Source organism: Myotis yumanensis, unplaced genomic scaffold (genome assembly GCF_028538775.1).
Source record: "Myotis yumanensis isolate MYYU_CA2020_CCGP unplaced genomic scaffold, mMyoYum1.0.hap1 SCAF_7, whole genome shotgun sequence".
Classification (NCBI taxonomy): Eukaryota; Metazoa; Chordata; class Mammalia; order Chiroptera; family Vespertilionidae; genus Myotis; species Myotis yumanensis.
In genome coordinates this window covers 37097642-37114773 of record NW_027223758.1, presented here as the reverse complement: position 1 = coordinate 37114773, position 17132 = coordinate 37097642, and the positions used below count along the sequence as shown (strand labels likewise).

Here is a 17132-nt window from a genome sequence, read left to right as displayed (position 1 = left end):
TCGTGGCATAAAGGGCTTGGCAAATGTGATTAGGTTAAGAATTTTGAGATGGGGAGATTATTGTGGATTATCCAGTGGGCTTCATGAAATTAAGCACAAGGACCTTATAAGTGAAAGAGGAAAGCAGGGGACCGAGAGGCAGAAGGTGGTGTGATGATGGAAGCAAAGGTTTGAGAGATGCGACTGCTGGAAGGGGACCATGAGTCAAGGAATGTGGGCAGCCTCTAGAGCAGCCGTGGGCAAACTACGGCCCTCGGGCTAGATCCGGCCCGTTTGAAATGAATAAAACTAAAAAAAAAAAGACCGTAGCCTTTTATGTAATGATGTTTACTTTGAATTTATATTAGTTCACACAAACACTCCATCCATGCTTTTGTTCCGGCCCTCCGGTCCAGTTTAAGAACCCATTGTGGCCCTCGAGTCAAAAAGTTTGCCCACCCCTGGTCTAGACGCTGGAAAGGGCAAGGCACAGATTCTCCCTTGGAGCCTCTGAACACAGGCCTGTCGACACCTTGATTCTAGCCCCATAAGGCCCCTTTCAGAATTCTGACCTCCAGAACAGTAAGGTAATAAACTTGGGTTGTGTGGTGATTTGTTACGTCAGCAATAGGCAACCAATGTGGCCCCATGTGGAGGGATCCTTGGAGCCCACCTTTCCCTCCAGGATTGAAGCCCTTGATGACACTCCCACCTCAAGGCCAGAATGTATCCTGAATGCACCTCTAAGGAACAGGCTTGCACCAGGTGCCCAACCCTAACCCAGAGAGATACCTTTGGGGGAAGCAGTGCCCCAGAAAAAGGGGATGTTCCTGGGAGGAAAGGGAGAGGCCCCACCTTACAGCTCCACTCCAGGGGCTCAGTTCTTCCCCCACATTCTCCAACTCAGAGGCACCAACACCCATACACCATTACCTCCCCAGGGGAAGGCTGCCATCAGGAAAAGAGACCACCCAGGCGGGAAGTCTAGGTTCCGGCCTCACCACTGTCATCATGGCTCAGCATCTATCAAGTGTCGTGCTGTCCGCTTCCAAGCCTTACATGGGTGATAAAGCCCCATGACGACCCTGTGGAGCGGTCACTCTCATCCTGCCCACTTCACAGCCAAGGAAATAGACTCACGAGGGTGGAGCGGGGCCCCTGGTTTGAACCTAGGCAGCCTCACTTCACAGCCCTGCCCCGCTCCCCATCTCAGAGCGAATGAGGGGCTGGACAGAGGACGGTCCCCAGCAGTGCCTGCCCACAAGGAACAGGCTCTTCAGCCCTGAGAGGAATCGCAAACAGTTCCTGCCCCTTCACCCTGGAGGCTTGGCCTTAAAGTGGCACAACAGTCTGGCAAGAACCTGAACGGCATCCGTAGCCTTTGACCCAGAAGTCCCTCCTGGGACCCCACCCTAAGAGACATCATCTGAAATACGGAAAAAGCACTTTACGCAATGTTCACGGCAGTGCTATTCCTAGCAGCAAAAACTGGAAACAACCCCAATGCCCACCAGCAGGAGACGGGGAGAGAGGACCGTGTATTTGATGGAATCCTCTGTAAGGACACAGAAGGTGGCTCCGCACACACCATTAGGTGGGAATCTCAGGGAGGCCTACAGCCACGTGAGAAAAGAGCAAAGGAATGAAGGTGTAAGGAGGCATGTCAACCTCCCAAAAATTCTCAGAAGTCACATTTTTCCTCCTCCTGTTTCCCAAAATCTCTGTACTGTGTTATTACTTTCATAATTTAAAAAACCCTAGATTATTAGTAAAACACACACACACACACACACACAAGAACAGAAACTGCAATGGAGCCCTGAGGAACCCACACAGTGAGCAGTCAAGCTGAGAAGGGGGAACAGGCACATGAGAACCTGCCCAAGAGATACTGGGAGAACAGGAAGGAAGGGCGTGGCGCCACAGAGAACAAGGAAAAATAAGGAGGTGGGGTTGCTGGGGTCAGTGTGCCGGGAGGCACTGGTGACCTGACACTTGGCCCTATTCCCCCAAATGCATTCGCAAGGCAATGCAGGTGCCAAGAAGGCTGTAATGATTGACCCCCACATATTCCCCACTGAGGAGTCTCAGAGTGTCCCCAGGAGCAGCATTTCCAATGCAACCAGGTCCCCAGAAGAAGCAATGCTGCACCACCCGTGGCCCTTTACTCCTGTCCCAGCCCAAGCAACCCATAGGTGGTCTCCAGCCGGACTTTCTCGTGTCTCCAGGACAAGGCTCCCCTGGTCCGTAATCACTCACCAATTCTACCACCTGTGTTTCCACAGGGACTCCCCCCACCTCCCCCCCCCCCATGCACATGCACATGCACACACACTCGCTTCTTGGATCCTTCCTCAGACTCTGATTCCCTTAGATCAGTGGTTCTCAACCTTCTGGCCCTTTAAATACAGTTCCTCATGTTGTGACTCAACCATAAAATTATTTTCGTTGCTACTTCATAACTGTAATGTTGCTACTGTTATGAATCGTAATGTAAATATCTGATATGCAGGATGGTCTTAGGCGACCCCTGTGAAAGGGTCGTTTGACCGCCAACGGGGTCGCAACCCACAGGTTGAGAACTACTGCCTTAGATTCTTTGCCTCCTCAATGTAAGCAGCCACACAAGCAAACCCACACTTGCGTCCTGTTCACACTTATTCCCCCCACCCGCACATACCCACCATCCTGCTTTCTTCTCCTGAGAACCCCCTTCTTCCCACTCTCTACCCTCCTCATCACAGACCCCAGACAAACCTGAGCACAGCAGGGAAAGTCCACTTCCGACTTCACTGTCCCATCCCTGCCTCCGACCACACCCACCCACGCCTGGACTGCTGCTTCTATAGCCCAAGGTGGAGCGGGTCACAGGGCTGAAAGCTAAACCAGGCTCTGAAGGCCAATGACCTAAGAAGCCCCCTCTGACCCTCAGCCTAGTGAGTCAACAAGAAGTAGGGCTGAGTCATTACCAGATGGCCCACACGACACCCCCCCACCCCCAAGAAAGCTCACATCAGTTACTTCAGTTCACAGCCCAAATGTAGGGCCACCCTCCCGGTCAGCCTGCCATAATGAGTGTGGCTGGGCCAAGACCAAGTCAGTACCAATTAGGCCGCCCCCTTCCCTGCCAGTGAGCTCAGCTCCATTACTTTGCTCCATTTTCAGCTCATCTGAAAAATCTTCATTTGAGTTCCCTGGAGGATCTTAAAAGTGTTTTTCAAACATTAACTCTGACACACGCCTCCCCCACTCAGACATCACCCACCCAAGACAATGTTTTTCTCCCCCTGCCTTTGGCACTGCCAGGAATGAGCAGCATGCACAGTCTGCCACACGGTACCACAGGTCCTGCCACCTCAAACCCTTCTCAATCTGGCCTTTTTTAGGAGAGAGACCCAGGAAGGGGACTTGGTGCATCCCGTATGGCAGACATATCGTCTCACTCAATCTTTGCAACAATCCCATGAGGTGGGATTTGAATTCCTGGGTCATAGATGTGGAAAATGAAGCGGAGCAGCCCTGCCAAGGTCACCTGGCCAACAAGTGGCTGAGTCAGGCCTGGAACCCAGGGCTCTCCCAACTGCCCCACCCACCCCAGCAAACTCTGTTCTGCATGCTGCCCAGGCCCACCCTGAGCAGAGATGGGGCAGCCATCATTCACTATTCTCGGCTTATTACCCTGAGCCTGGGTCCAGGTGGTAGGCTGAGACAAGAGGGGCTGCAGGAGTGGGGCTTCCAGGAGAGGCTTCAGAGAACACAACTTTCCTCGAGGAGGGCGGGGAACGCTAAGAGCTGTTTGCAACTCTCTATTCTATCTTGCATCTTACAGGGCACTTCTAAGTGAGAACATGGTCAGAGCCCAGGCAAAAGGCCAAATGGGAATATGGGAGGTCAAATAGGAGAGGATGTGGGCTGTGCAGTCAGGAAAGAAAGAGCTGCAAGGACCAGAGAATTTAGCCCCATGCCTTTGTTTTTACAGGTAGGGAAACTGAGGCCCAGGGAAGGGAAGGGACCTACCCAAGGCCTATGACTGTGCCAGGATTCAAATACAGGCCCTCTGACTCTTAAGCTAGCTTTCCTGGAGCAGATGCTGCCTGGGATAAACGAGTGAGCAAATATACAAGGAAACCCATCACCTCTAGAGCTGAGAGGGTAGAGCTCAGAAACCAACACAATGCTGCCATGGCACCCCAGCGTCTCTCTAGTCCCTCAACCTGTGGAAGATGTAGGCAGGAAAGAGGCACTTCCACTCACCAAAGCTCAAGCTCCACCAGGAACCAATCACAGCCCTGGAAGAAGGCAGAAACTTTGGTTCCCCTGGCAACGCAGACAAAGGCCTCTTCTCAGCAATCAGCTCCAGTAGAGATGTGACTGTACCCCACCCATCAAGACGGGGCTTCACTCCTCTCCTCATCAGGAGGGAACCAACCCAATTCTCCTGGTTTTAGCCCCCCACCTCCAGCCACAATCAGGAGAAGGGGTATGGATGGGCTTCTGAGTGAGGGCTTAGGACAATAGCTGACTCTGGGAGGTGGAGGAGGGGGACACCAGGGGCCTGTGTAGAGGTTCATCAGTTCCTCACTCCTCTAAGAGGCAGCGCCAGCTGCAGAAGCACAGGAGGGCCTGGAGCTAGAAGGGAGGTGCCTGGCCCCGGCCCAGCTCTGACATTAATTCACAGTTGGACCTGAGCAAGTCTCATCCACTCTCTCTTGGGGCCTCATTTTCCTCATCTATAAAGTGCAAAAGCGAAGATCTAGGGTTCTTTGGAATAACATCTCCCAGTCCACACTCACCAAAATAAAAAGGGCAGAGGGGCCCAGCAGGAGCTTGCCTTATACCACTTCTGAAAGGCTGCCTAGTCCTGATCCCAGCCTTGGAATATACAGCACATTCCACTAATGGGCACTGCCTCTTTCTACACCCTTTAAGGAGAAGGAAGAAAGTCACAAGAAAACTGATAGACTCTTAAAACCAGCTTCCAAATGAAATCCCTAGCTGTGGCCACCTACAGGCCACGGCCCCATGCCCTGGCCCAGGCCTTGGCCCAGCAGGCAAGAGGTATGCACAGTCTCATCTCTAGGGGAGGAGTTAATCACTCGGGAGATTTTAGAAAGATTTTCCACATGGGGAGCCGAAACAAAAAAGACAGGTTTCTCAGGAAGCTTCTCAGTTCCCAGAAAAGTCAAACTATTGACATCAAAACCCACATGCACTCACCATGCTTTCAGCTCTACAATCCCTCAGCCAGCCTGTACAGAAACCCGCAGTCACAGGATAAGGCCGCTTTCCCTTCCCCTCCCATCTCCTCCCTCCCCCTCCCTTCCCCAGCAGGCCCCCCACTCTGTCCACTCTCCCTCTCCACCTCTCTGATGGTTCCCTCCTCTCTACTTCCAGGTGCCCGAGTTCAGGTTCTCACTGGGGCCACACCAACAGCTTGTCCATTGGTCTTCGGGCCTCCATGCCCCTCCAACCCATCCTCCCACTGCCAGCAATCAGATCACATCACACCCTGCATTGGCCCTGATTGCCCTGGGATAAAGTTCCAGCTCCGGCCCAGTGTGCACGTGCTGCAGGACCGGGGTGCCTACTGTTCCTCCCTCTTTCCTGCACAGTGACCTCCCACCACTGCAAAGCACCCTCCTGTGTCATGTCTCTGCACTTTTCCTTTGTACTTATGGTTCCCCCTGCCTGGAATGTCCTTTCTGAACCCCCCACTGTTGAATGAAGATAACAGCTCACCTCTCCTGAGTGCTCAGTATGTGCCGGGTGCTTTGCTAAGCCCTTTGCATGCACTACAGTACTTCATTCATCTTCACTGAGACCCTATGAGGCAGGTACTAAAAGCAGCCTGTTTACAGAGGAAGAAACAGAAGCAGCTGTGAATGAACCTGGCAGAAGTCACATGGTTGATCAGAGGAGGAACCAAAATAGAAATCCAAGCATCTGGCTCTTAGGTAGCCACAATCCTCTGCTCCCCAGGAACAGTGCAGTGACGATGTGGAATTAGAAAACACAGCATGCTCCCAACAGAGCCACTTCCTCTGGGCCTTTGGCCTCAGAGTTTGCCTCTGGAGAGGGCCCAGCCTGTTCCTCTTTGAGTTTGCTCCCCATCCTGCACTCCCCCCACCCACACTGTATAGCCTCACCGTGTAGACAAAGTGTCTGGACCCACACCTCAGAAGCAAAGCTCTATAGTTACAGTTAATGGCCCAGCAATGACTCCCAGCAATGTCTTTCTAAGGTGTAAATTCACACATCAGGGACCACCCAGACCTGGTACCAGCTCATCTTTTCAACCTCAATTGTCCTCTGCACCCCTTCCCCAATGCATGCTCTAGTCACAATAAATTGGTGGGTATTCACCATCTATGCTAGTTCTCACTAAAAGCTGCCGTTTACTGAACACCTACTGAGAGCCCTGCCCTAACCAGGCACTCAACTAGCACCTTTGTTTCCCTACAACTCAGTCATTCATTCATCCAGAAAATGCTTCCTGAATACCCACTCTGTGCCATGCAATGTGGAGTGAATACAACATTAAAAACAAAAGACAAATGACTACAAATGGTGATAAGCATTGTGAGGAATCGGAGGCAGGGGTAGAGAGCAGGGCAGTGGGGCAGGGAGGGCGCTGTCTAAGCTGAGTTAAAAAGGTTAATAAGACCCAAGGCTGCAAAAGGCCAGGAAAAGAGAATTCTGAGCAGAGAGAACAGCACATGTGAAGGTTTTGAGGTGGGGAAGAATTTGTGAAATACACAGAAGACTTCTGTGGCTGAAGTAAATGACCAATGGGGAGGTAGGTACATAACTGCAGAGGGGGAGGCAGGGGCCGGCTTACTCAGGGCCCGGTAGGCCATGGTCAGGAGTTTAGAGTTTATTCCAAGGGCAGAGGAAAGACACTGAGTGACATGGTCTGACTGATGTTTTACAAAGATCATTCTGGCCGCCATTTGGGAATATAGGTAATAGAGATAGAGATGGATGATATAGATCTGAGCACGTCTCAATCTGTGAATAGATATATATAGAGAGATAGATGATATAGATTAGATATAGACATAGACATTGATATAGACATAGATATAGATAGAGAATGTATGCAAAGTAACTGGCTTAGCACAGGCACATAGGGGATGCTCAATAAATATGAATTCCCTTTTTCTTCTCTCTCTGTCCCCAAGCTGGGATTGTCCTCTTTATCTAACTCCCCCTCCTTCTGACTGGTACATGTCAGAACTTAAGAGTTTCTGAGGACATAGGCTTTGTATACTCTTCACTGTTAGATAGGAAGCGTGTGGTTGAGCTATCCCTCCTTCCCCTCCTTCCCCTGAACTGGACCCTGGGTTGATGTGAAAGTCAGGAGGAAGAGGAGGCAGCAAGCGCTGAGGCCCTCCTCCTGGGTTCTCCTTCTACCCTAACTACTTTAAGGAGAAGCTCAGAAAGCCTGGTTCTCAGGCAATTATGGGCTCAGGATAAGGGGGGAAGGGGAAACTAGGGTAAGCCCCACCTCTAGATAAATTCTCTCCTTCTGCTCGAGCCAGATAAGGGCAGGCCAGACTACAGAAAGAAAACACTTCCAGCGGAGACTGGATACTCCTGGATACTCGCTGTGTTGTTAGCTGATCCTATCACCATCCTAAGAAGGGTCGTGGCCCTCACTGAGGCCCTCAGTGTGCTATGAGTTGCCCAGAGATAGAGAGAAAATGGCAGAGTTCTAACTACACTCATTGTATGCGGTGGCCTGAGGATGACTGAGCCCAAAGCCCCACTGTGCAGATGAAGACAGTGAGGTCCAAGAAGGGAGACTTGTCCACGGCCCCATGCTGAACAATGGACAGAGCCAGGAACAGGAGTCTGAGTGGCTTCCGCTTTCCAGTTTCCCATGCAGCTTCCCTTGAGACGAAGGGGGGATGGGGGAGCGGGGAGGGGGGAGCACGAGCACACAGGGGGGAGGATGATGATGACGACACTGAAGTGAGGCTGGGATTGGGGGTGGGGAGGCAAGGACAGGGCAGCACTGCCTCCTCAGGCCTGCCCTGCGCCAACTCCCGGCTGCTCATGAGTGTAGCAAAACCTGTCAAACCAGTCCCTGTGCCAGGGCCAAGTGGCAGAGCCTAGAGCCGCAGGGGCCTGGGTAGGCTGCAGATACCAAGAGCTGGGGGACAGGGAGAACACACAGAGGCTCCTCCTTGGCCTGCCAGCCAAACAGACACTGTCCCAGGGCCAGGATGGGTGCTCACAGCTGAGTCACTCCTTCCCCCGGGATCAGGCACAAGCAGGACTCAACCAGCCTCCTGTCCCCATCAGGCACAAGGGCCTGCCCTCTGCTTTTCCTCCGCTGGACACTCAACATATCAGCTATCAGTGCCACTAGGGCAAGAGACCAAGGAACTTATCTGGGAAACATGACAAGAGGCAGGAAAACACAACTAAAATGACACACAGACACATCTCCCCTCCCAACCCCAGCCACCATCCTCTGCCTTGTTGGGTACACACACGCTCTGCCCTGTGTGCCCCCCCACCTCAATGATCAAAGCCCAGGGAATAGCTAAGCACAAGATGCAACTGTGGGGCCAGGCGGCCAGGAGACCTGTGTCCTCAGGTAGCTCTGTGACAACCTGTGCCACTGTGCAGATGTGAGAAAACCTGCCCTTCTCAGTCCTCAGTTCCACCACCCTTCCTGTGGAGGGGCTGGGGCAACTCCACAGTTTCAGGGGCCTTGACGTTTGCTCTCACCCCATCTCCACCCCATTTCTCACCACCTCCTGGAAAGGAAAGCATCAGAGGGTACATACAGCCACCTTGTGTGGGGTCCCTGCTGGACAGGGCTGGCTCGTGAGGCAGGGCCGCCTTGCTGGGACCTGTTCCATCAGCTCTAGTGCCCCCTGAGGAAGCCCGGCCCACAGGCCAGCAGGGGGCTTCATCCTGGCCCTGGTGCTCAGAGCCCAGTTCAGAAACCACTTCCAGGGCAGGAAGGGGGACCTTGGCATCAGCCTGGGCTCCTGTGAGCACAGTTCATGTGTGTCAGGCAAGTGCCCCACAAACTACTTTCCTATCTCAATCAATCCCTTCCTTTAGCAGATAGGGAAGAGAAGGCCCAGAGAGAGGCAAGTCATACTGCAAGGCCCTGGCAGAGGTGGAACCACCGCCCAGGCCTGACCCCCAACCCAGGACTCCCAGCACATGACGCCTTCCACAGCAGAGAATTTTTCCAAATTCAAAAATCATGCATGCCACAGGGGAACCGAGGCACCTTCCTCAACGCCCCTTGGGAACTGCCAGAGACTAGGACAAAGTTCTGCTGCTCAACACCAACCATGTGTTTGCCTGCTGTGTTCATCTCTGTATCCTAGTGCCTAGTGTATGGCAGGAACTGAGGGAAACTTGTTCAACTAAATCAAGACTCAGTGGAGGAATGACTGCAGGTAGAATCAATTTCTAGATTGGGATGGAGGGTGGGGAAGCAGGAACTGATAGAAAAGAAATATGAATCTGGCCCTAGCCAGTCTGGCTCAGTGGATAGAGTGTCAGCCCACAGACTGAAGGGTTCTGGGTTCGATTCCAGTCAAGGGCACATACCTCAGTTGCAGGCTCAATCTCCGGCCCTGGTTGAGGCAAGTGCAGGAGGCAACCAATGTTTCTGTTTCTCCCCCTCCCTTCCACTCTCTCTTTAAAAAGGAAGGAAGGAAGGAAGGAAGGAAGGAAGGAAGGAAGGAAGGAAGGAAGGAAGGAAGGAAGGAAGGAAGGAAGGGAAAAGAAATATGAATCTGGCTTTCCAGGGCTCAGAATCCCGTCAGGCTGCGTTTAGGAGCAGGGACACTGCTGGCCTAGAGCTCCAGAAATCCTGGGCTCCAAAGTGAGAGGCAGGTTGCCCCCAATCACACTGAATGCATGGACTTCAAGGCCTGTCTGTGTTTCTGTGACTGGGCAAGGCCACTGAGCCAGAGTTGTCATTTTTTTAAAATATGTTTTTATTGATTTTACAGAGAGGAAGGGAGAGGGTTAGAGAGTTAGAAACATCAATGAGAGAGAAACATCCATCAGCTGCCTCCTGCACGACCCCTACTGGGGATTGAGCCCACAACCAAGATACATGCCCTTGGCCAGAATCAAACCTGGGACCCTTCAGTCTGCAAGCCAACGCTCTATCCACTGAGCCAAACTGGTTAGGGCCGGAGGTTGCCATTTATTTTGTCACTCGCCCACTCACTCTCCAAGACGTATAGAGTAAAAGTCAGGGTGAGTCACAATCATCCGCCACTTCCCTGTCAGAGCTGTCTGGCCCAGGGGCTGATCCACGCAGCGTCTTTGGCCAGTGAGTGTGCTCCCGAAGCATAAAGACCTGAGCTAAAATCGTGGACAAGCCACTTCTCCTCTCTTAAGACTCACAACCACATTTGTAAAATGGAGATGGTGGCAACTTCCTGCCTCCTCTAAGGAGTGCTCTGAAGGTCACATCAGTGATGCGTATAGGAGACTATTAATAACAATAACATTGCCATCACTAGCCCCCAAAGAATCCCAGTCTCTAAATGTCCATTGTCACCATCATTACGGTTACCAACAACACAGTAACACCTACCAGCTACTAAGCACTCGGCTGTGTGCTAGGCACAGTGCGGTGCATGTTTTCTGCACTCTCACTTGGGCTCCATAACCTCTGAAGTAACAACTATTATTGTCTCCATTTTACAGATGGTGAAACTGAGGCACAGAGAAATGAAGTATCTCATTCCAATTCACACCGTAGGTAGAGCAAGGGTCTACACCCAAGTCTGTCTGAGTCCGCAGCTCAAGATCTTTTCAACTTCATTCCACTGCCAAGGCGGGAGCATGTTGCCTTGTTAAAGGGACTCCCCATTCGCTAGAGCCTGACATGGCCCTGAAGTCTTGTGGTCGCTTACTGACCCTTGTCATAGTCACCCTCTGGGAAGGTAGGGCTGGTTGATTTTGTTGTCCCTGTTTAACAAATGAGACAACTGAACCCGTAGCAAAACTTGGCAATCATGTGTCTTAACTCATTGATAAGAGAACACCAGGAATATGAAGGACTATAGAGAATGGATCCAGAGGGGGCACTGAGGCCCAGAGAGGGAAAGGGACCTGGCCAGGTCATTCATTCAGACCTTTCCTGAGACTTATGTGAGACACACATGAGAAGAAGGCCATGTTTGCTATTCTAGTTTTATAATGCTGCCCCCACTCCACTGCTAGCTTCCCTTTGTATCTAGGGTTGGCAACTGACGCCGATGTCTTTCCTAGTCTGAGACTTAGTTTCCCCAGGTACCAAGTGGGGAAACTAACCTTGGTCAGCAATGAGTTCTAGAAGCCAACACTGCTTCCACAGCCCACATAAGGCCCAGGAGGCCCGTCTCGGCGCCTTTGCTCCCTGCTGCCTCCAACCCCAGGGACATCTGGAGGTAAAGAACATGCCAACACTATTCACAGAGTTGTGCAACCATCACCACTATCAAATTTCAGAATTCCAGTTGTTATTAGCTAGTGCTGAGCTGGAGCCCCCATTGCCCCTTAGGAACTCAGAGCTCCTCCCTGGTTTGGCCCAGATGCCACTCTTCTGGGAAAGCCCACGGTGCCCCTAGGAAGAATTTCTCCGGGGCAGAAGTTGAGCAAAATGTAAACACTCAGTGGACACTGTGTTCCACTTAGTGAAACAAAGTTGTAGATTTTTCTGGGGAAGAGGCTCACCGTATCAGCACAGGCCAAGCCCAAGCCTTTTCCCAGCCTTGCCTCTCTAGCTGCCCTGAATGCAACAATTGTATTGACCATGGCCTCAGTTTCCCCATCTTCTCCCCAGTTAGCAGGCTAACACATATGCCTCCAATGTCCCACAAAGGGATTTTCCCCAACAAATGGCTAATCACATCCACTTTGTTGGAAGAAAAAGGCCAGCCTGTTCATCAGCTAAGATTAGCAAGAGCAGTAGGTTGGGGCTGGATTGGAGAGATTCCAGCATTTTTATAGTGAGTAAAGAGGTGGAGAAGGGTAGGGGAATTCTTTCCTTAGGACAGTGGTTCTCAACCTGTGGGTCACGACCCCTTTGGGCGTCGAACGACCCTTTCACAGGGGTCGCCTAAGACCATTGGAAAACACATATATAATTACATATTGTTTTTGTGATTAATCACTATGCTTTAATTATGTTCAATTTGTAACAATGAAATTGGGGGTCACCACAACATGAGGAACTGTATTAGGGTCGCAGCATTAGGAAGGTTGAGAACCACTGCCTTAGGAGATTCTTCATCCCCATGGGCCTTATCACCTGGCTAACACCTGGACTAGAATCTAAATCCCTTGCATTTTTCCTACAGAGGACTTTTCTACTCTTTATATCATTAGATTTCACCCACAATTCTGAGAGGTAAGGCAGGGAGGGTATCATTATCCCCATCTTGCGGTGGGTTAATTGAGGCTCAGAGAAGGTAAGTGACTTTTCCAAGGTCACACAGCTAATGAGTGGCAGAGCAGAGCTAGAAGACAGAAGCTGGTGTCTAAGCTTCTTTCCATTGGCCAATGCTGATGGCTATTGGGACAGCTTCTGGGACTGTCTTTGGTCCAGTAAGGAGAGCAGTGATATTCTGAGTAAACTGCTGCCAATTCAACCGTAGCAATTCTGTTATAAATGTTTCCTATAGGGATTCTGCTGCCCCTAAACATCTGAAATGCCCTATTCTGCTGGATACTCAGAAGAGCATTAAGTAGCCAAGGCTGCCCTAGCCAATCTGGCTCAGTGGATAGAGCATTGGCCTGCGCACTGAAGAGTCCTGGGTTCAATTCTGGTCAAGGGCACATGCCCGGGTTGCAGGCTCTATCTCCAGTAGGGGGCGTGCAGGAGGCAGCCGATCAATGAGTCTCTCTCATTATTGATGTTTCTATCTCTCTCCCCCTCTCTCTCCCTTCCTCTCTGAAATCAATAAAAAAATATATATTTTTAAAAGAAGTAGCCAAGGCTGATGTGTCCATCCCCATTCTACAGAAGAGGAAACTGAGACCCAGAAAGTGGAAGTGATGAGGCCAAACCACAGAGCTAGTCAGTGTCAGAGCAAGGACTGGAATGTGGGCCTCTGGACTTGCAGGTCAGAGGCCTATGCAAATCTATCGTTTCTCACATTTCCTGTCTCCTCCAGTAAACTGATGGTGATTAATACCTAGAATCTCATCTTTCTCGGCTCTGACCCCTACAGAGCTGCCTGGCTTCTTGGAGGGCTTCCAGAAGCTCAAGGAACTTGTAGAATAAATGTATGAACCAACCTCTACCTCCCCTTATCACCACCACCACCCCCACCCCCACCCCCGGTCCATGAACACATACACTTAGTTCCCCTCTCCCCACCCATTTGCTCAAATGTCAGGGAGAGACCAGCAGGCCCCCTCCTAGGAACTCCTAATCCACCTCCTCTGTCCTGGCTGTGCTGTGGCTGTGGACAGAGGATTCCTTGTTCCTAGTGCTTCCTGCCCAGAGATCTCCGTGGGGCCCATGTACTGGCAGGAAGGAGCCAAATCACTCCTTTTAACTGGAGCTAACACCATCCCCTACCCCCACTACCCCCAGGAGTAACACGCTCCTAGCTCTGTTTGGCATTTATTCTACCTGCCCTGACCTGGCTCAGCCCCACCCATCCCTCATAGCCCTGCTCCTTAGACCACACACACACACACACACACAGAGAGAGAGAGAGAGAGAGAGAGAGAGAGAGAGAGATCCCCTAGGCGTACAGAGATGCCTCACATCTAATCAAAAATAAAAACCAGAGGATTCCAGCATGACAACATCACAGCCCTGGCAGTTGCGCCTTACAAATAACTCCACAATGACATTTGCATATTACTTCGCAATTTCCCCATCAGGGTAACTTCATTGGTTGGACTCCCTTTCCACTCCCTCACCTGCCAGAATCACCGAACCATGGAGTCAGAAGCTTTGACATGTCATGGGCCAGTGGTTTGCAAACTGTCCAGCACATAGCCAAGGATGGTTCCATGTCTAGGGGTTGCTGGGGGCTGAGGAATTAGCTAGTTGGAGTCCCCAGCTCTGCCCTAACTTCAACCACTGCTGAAACCCCTTTAGCTGATTTGTACATTGCAAGTCTTTCAAGTTCATTTGAAAAGGAAATTTCCCTGCTGGAAAGTTTGAAAACAACTCATTTACTCTGACCCCACCTTCCCCAACCCCTCCCTCAACCCCTCCTACACATACACACAATGTGTGTGTGTGTGTGTGTGTGTGTGTGTGTGTAAAATATATATATATATCCCTGAGGCCAACAGAAGGAAAGGTAGCTGCCTAAGGTCACTTAGTCATCAGTGGCAAAACCAGAATGAAAATACCCTCTCCTGAATCCACTCTACAACCTAAAAGTAGTTAAGCAAAGGAAAACAAGGGCTCCAGGGTCAGCTAACACAGCTCCCAGGTCCAAGTCCACACCCCCAGCCAAGGTGGCACGGATAAAGCCAAATAGGCAAAGCATGCTGTCTACCACGGAGTGGCTTAATGAATAAGCATCTTAGCCCCCTACCACAAATCAGCCAAAACCAGAGAGGACCTGCAGCACTGCCCCCCTTTTTCAAACCCACCAGAAATATGTGGCCTATACGAATCCTCATGCCTCCACAGCAGTAAAATATATCAAAACAGAGAGCCTGAGGACCTGGAAGACCAACCAGAGCGGAAGAAGAAGAGACCAGCTGTGCCAGGGTAACACTCACCAGTCCTCTCCTCGGTTCACACCAGCTCCCTGGGGGAAGGACGTCAGTCAGGCACCTGGAAGGAGGAAACGGTGTTAGCTCCTCTGAACTGAGATCATGGACCCAGCATGGAGCTGGAAATTGAGAGGCTGGCATTTGACTCTCTGAGGAACCTGGGGGAAGTTGCTGAACCTGTTAAGCAGAAAGGTCCCTGTGACTATGCGCAGAGAGCAAAAGGGAAAGTAACAAATATGATGTTGGCGTGGCCAGCAGGGGCCAGGCTTCACGGGCTGGGAGGCCAAGGTAAAGAGTTCAGTCTTGATTCCAAGAGCACTGGGGAGTGGTTTGTAATGTAGAGAACGGATTGGAAATGGGCACGAGTAGCTTTAGGTGTATGAGTCAGGAAGTCGTTGTGGCTGTCCAGGGGCATGTGACAAGGATCCAGACTGGATGGTTGCAGTAGAGCTAAAAAAGTAGTGGTATCCACAGACCGTGGGATGGACTAGATCTGGGGGATGAGGGCAAGCAGAGGCCTGCCTACTCCTCAGGCACTTCCTTCCATGTCAGTCCCATGATCTCTGGCACCCAGGAAAGAACACACCCATTGCCCTCTCACCCTGGCCTATCCTTGCCTCAGGCTCCACACCTATAAAAACAAATAAGGTTGGACCCAGTGGTCCCTTAAGGTCTTTTTAGCATTAATATTCTGTTCTGGTATGACTTGCTCACAAAGTATTTAAGCCCCTTCTCGATCATCTTTAAGCCCCAACTACAGGCCCAGCCTCTTACACAGTGAGGCGGGTTGCTGGAGAGAGAAGCCTCAGGCCTCCTGGACTCACACACTAAGAAGAGATGGTTCCACTTCACATACAGTTGATGGCCAAGCTGGAACTGTGGGGCAAAGGTAGTTTCACAGTTCTGAGTGCACAAAACACAGAGTTTATTCCTTTATTATTATTTATTAAGTTCTGTATTATTTTCCATGCAAAACAACTGTTAACCTACAAGGTGAATAGGAAGGTCACTTGGGCTGAGGCTGTAACAGCAGGAGCAGAAGTTGTGTGCCTGAGAGTCTTCTTCCTGCCCCAGCTCTGGAGGCCAGCATGGGCCTCAGGACACTGCTAGGCCCGCTGTAGCATCAGTCACCTGGCAACCTGCTTTCCCATCCACTGTTTCCTAGCACCCAGGCTAATCCTGGGAGGCAGTGCGGCACAGTGGTTATAAGGTTGGACTCTGTAGTCCCACAAACCTGGTTTGAATCCTGGCCCCAGTACTCTCTAGCTATGTGGCCTGGAGCAAGTCACTTCAAGTCTCTTGCTCCTTCTTTTGGAAAACAGGAGTAATAGAGTTGGCTTCCAGGGTTAATGAGAGGATTAAATGAGATGATGCTGTGGAGAGCTCAGCACAGCACCTTATCCACAATCCAGGAGGTAGCTGTGCCCCACACAGCCGTGAACGCAGACCCAGAAAGGTGAAGTGATGCACTGAAGACAGGCACAGCAAATCGGTATGGGGTGAGACCTAGAGCCCAGGTTCTTTCTTTTTTTAAATATATTTTATTGATTTTTTACGGAGAGGAAGGGAGAGTCAGAAACATCGATGAAAAACATGGGTCAGCTGCCTCCAGCACACCCCCTACTGGGGATATGCCCGAAACCACGGTACATGCCCTTGACAGGAATCGAACCTGGGACCCTTGAGTCCGCAGGCCGACGCTCTATCCACTGAGCAAAACCGGTTAGGGCTAGAGCCCAGGTTCTTAACCACTAGGTTGTATGTACAGTATGGTTCCTGCTTTTCAGATGAGGAAGTTGAGACTAAAAAATTACAAGTGACTTGACCAAGGCCACAGAGAGAATTCCACAGAAGAGGAATACAAACCCTGGCCTCCTCGATGAAAAAGCCCATGATCTCCCCCTGTGCATCCAGAAAGCAGATGTGTGTGGAGATTTCAGGTTTCAGGGCCCTTTAAACCTGGAACAGGGACAAACGCAAATCTGGGCAGACTGGAGGGCGGGTGGGGGTGGAGGAGGATACCTTGAGAGGAAACCAGAAGGAGTTGGTGAAACAAAAGCCTCTTTCTCAGAAGCCCTCCCTAGGGACTGGGCAGGAGAGGAGGGGGCTGACAAGCAGGGCCATCCCTCCTCCCACGGCTGAGCTGAGGGCTGAATCTAAACAAACAGAAACAGTTCCAGCTTGGCCATCAACTTGCTCTGTGATGCTAGGCAGAACACACACACACACACGGAGTTCTCTGTTTCTTCAACTCAAGAACAAGACGGTTGTACTGAAAGGTGTCAAGATCCCTTCCAGTTATAGGAGACCAATAATAACCATTCCTCACAAGTTCCTGACTCCTGATCAGGCCCTGATCCTACAGCCCCAAAAGGTGGCCTCTTAACGTTGGTTCCAATGTTGCCACAATAGGGTTGGGAAGTCTGCAT

At 51.1% G+C, this 17132-nt stretch overlaps 1 protein-coding gene across 11 annotated transcripts in view; it reads right to left on the bottom strand.

The window, feature by feature from the left end:
* Positions 1 to 17132, bottom strand: part of EPB41L1 (erythrocyte membrane protein band 4.1 like 1) — a 118185-nt gene that overhangs the window by 87269 nt on the left and 13784 nt on the right. For all 11 annotated transcript variants that reach the window (XM_070420234.1, XM_070420228.1, XM_070420233.1 and 8 more), the window contains exon 2: positions 14710 to 14764. The gene's annotated coding sequence lies outside the window, so the exon portion shown is untranslated. The remainder of the gene's footprint in view (positions 1 to 14709; positions 14765 to 17132) is intronic.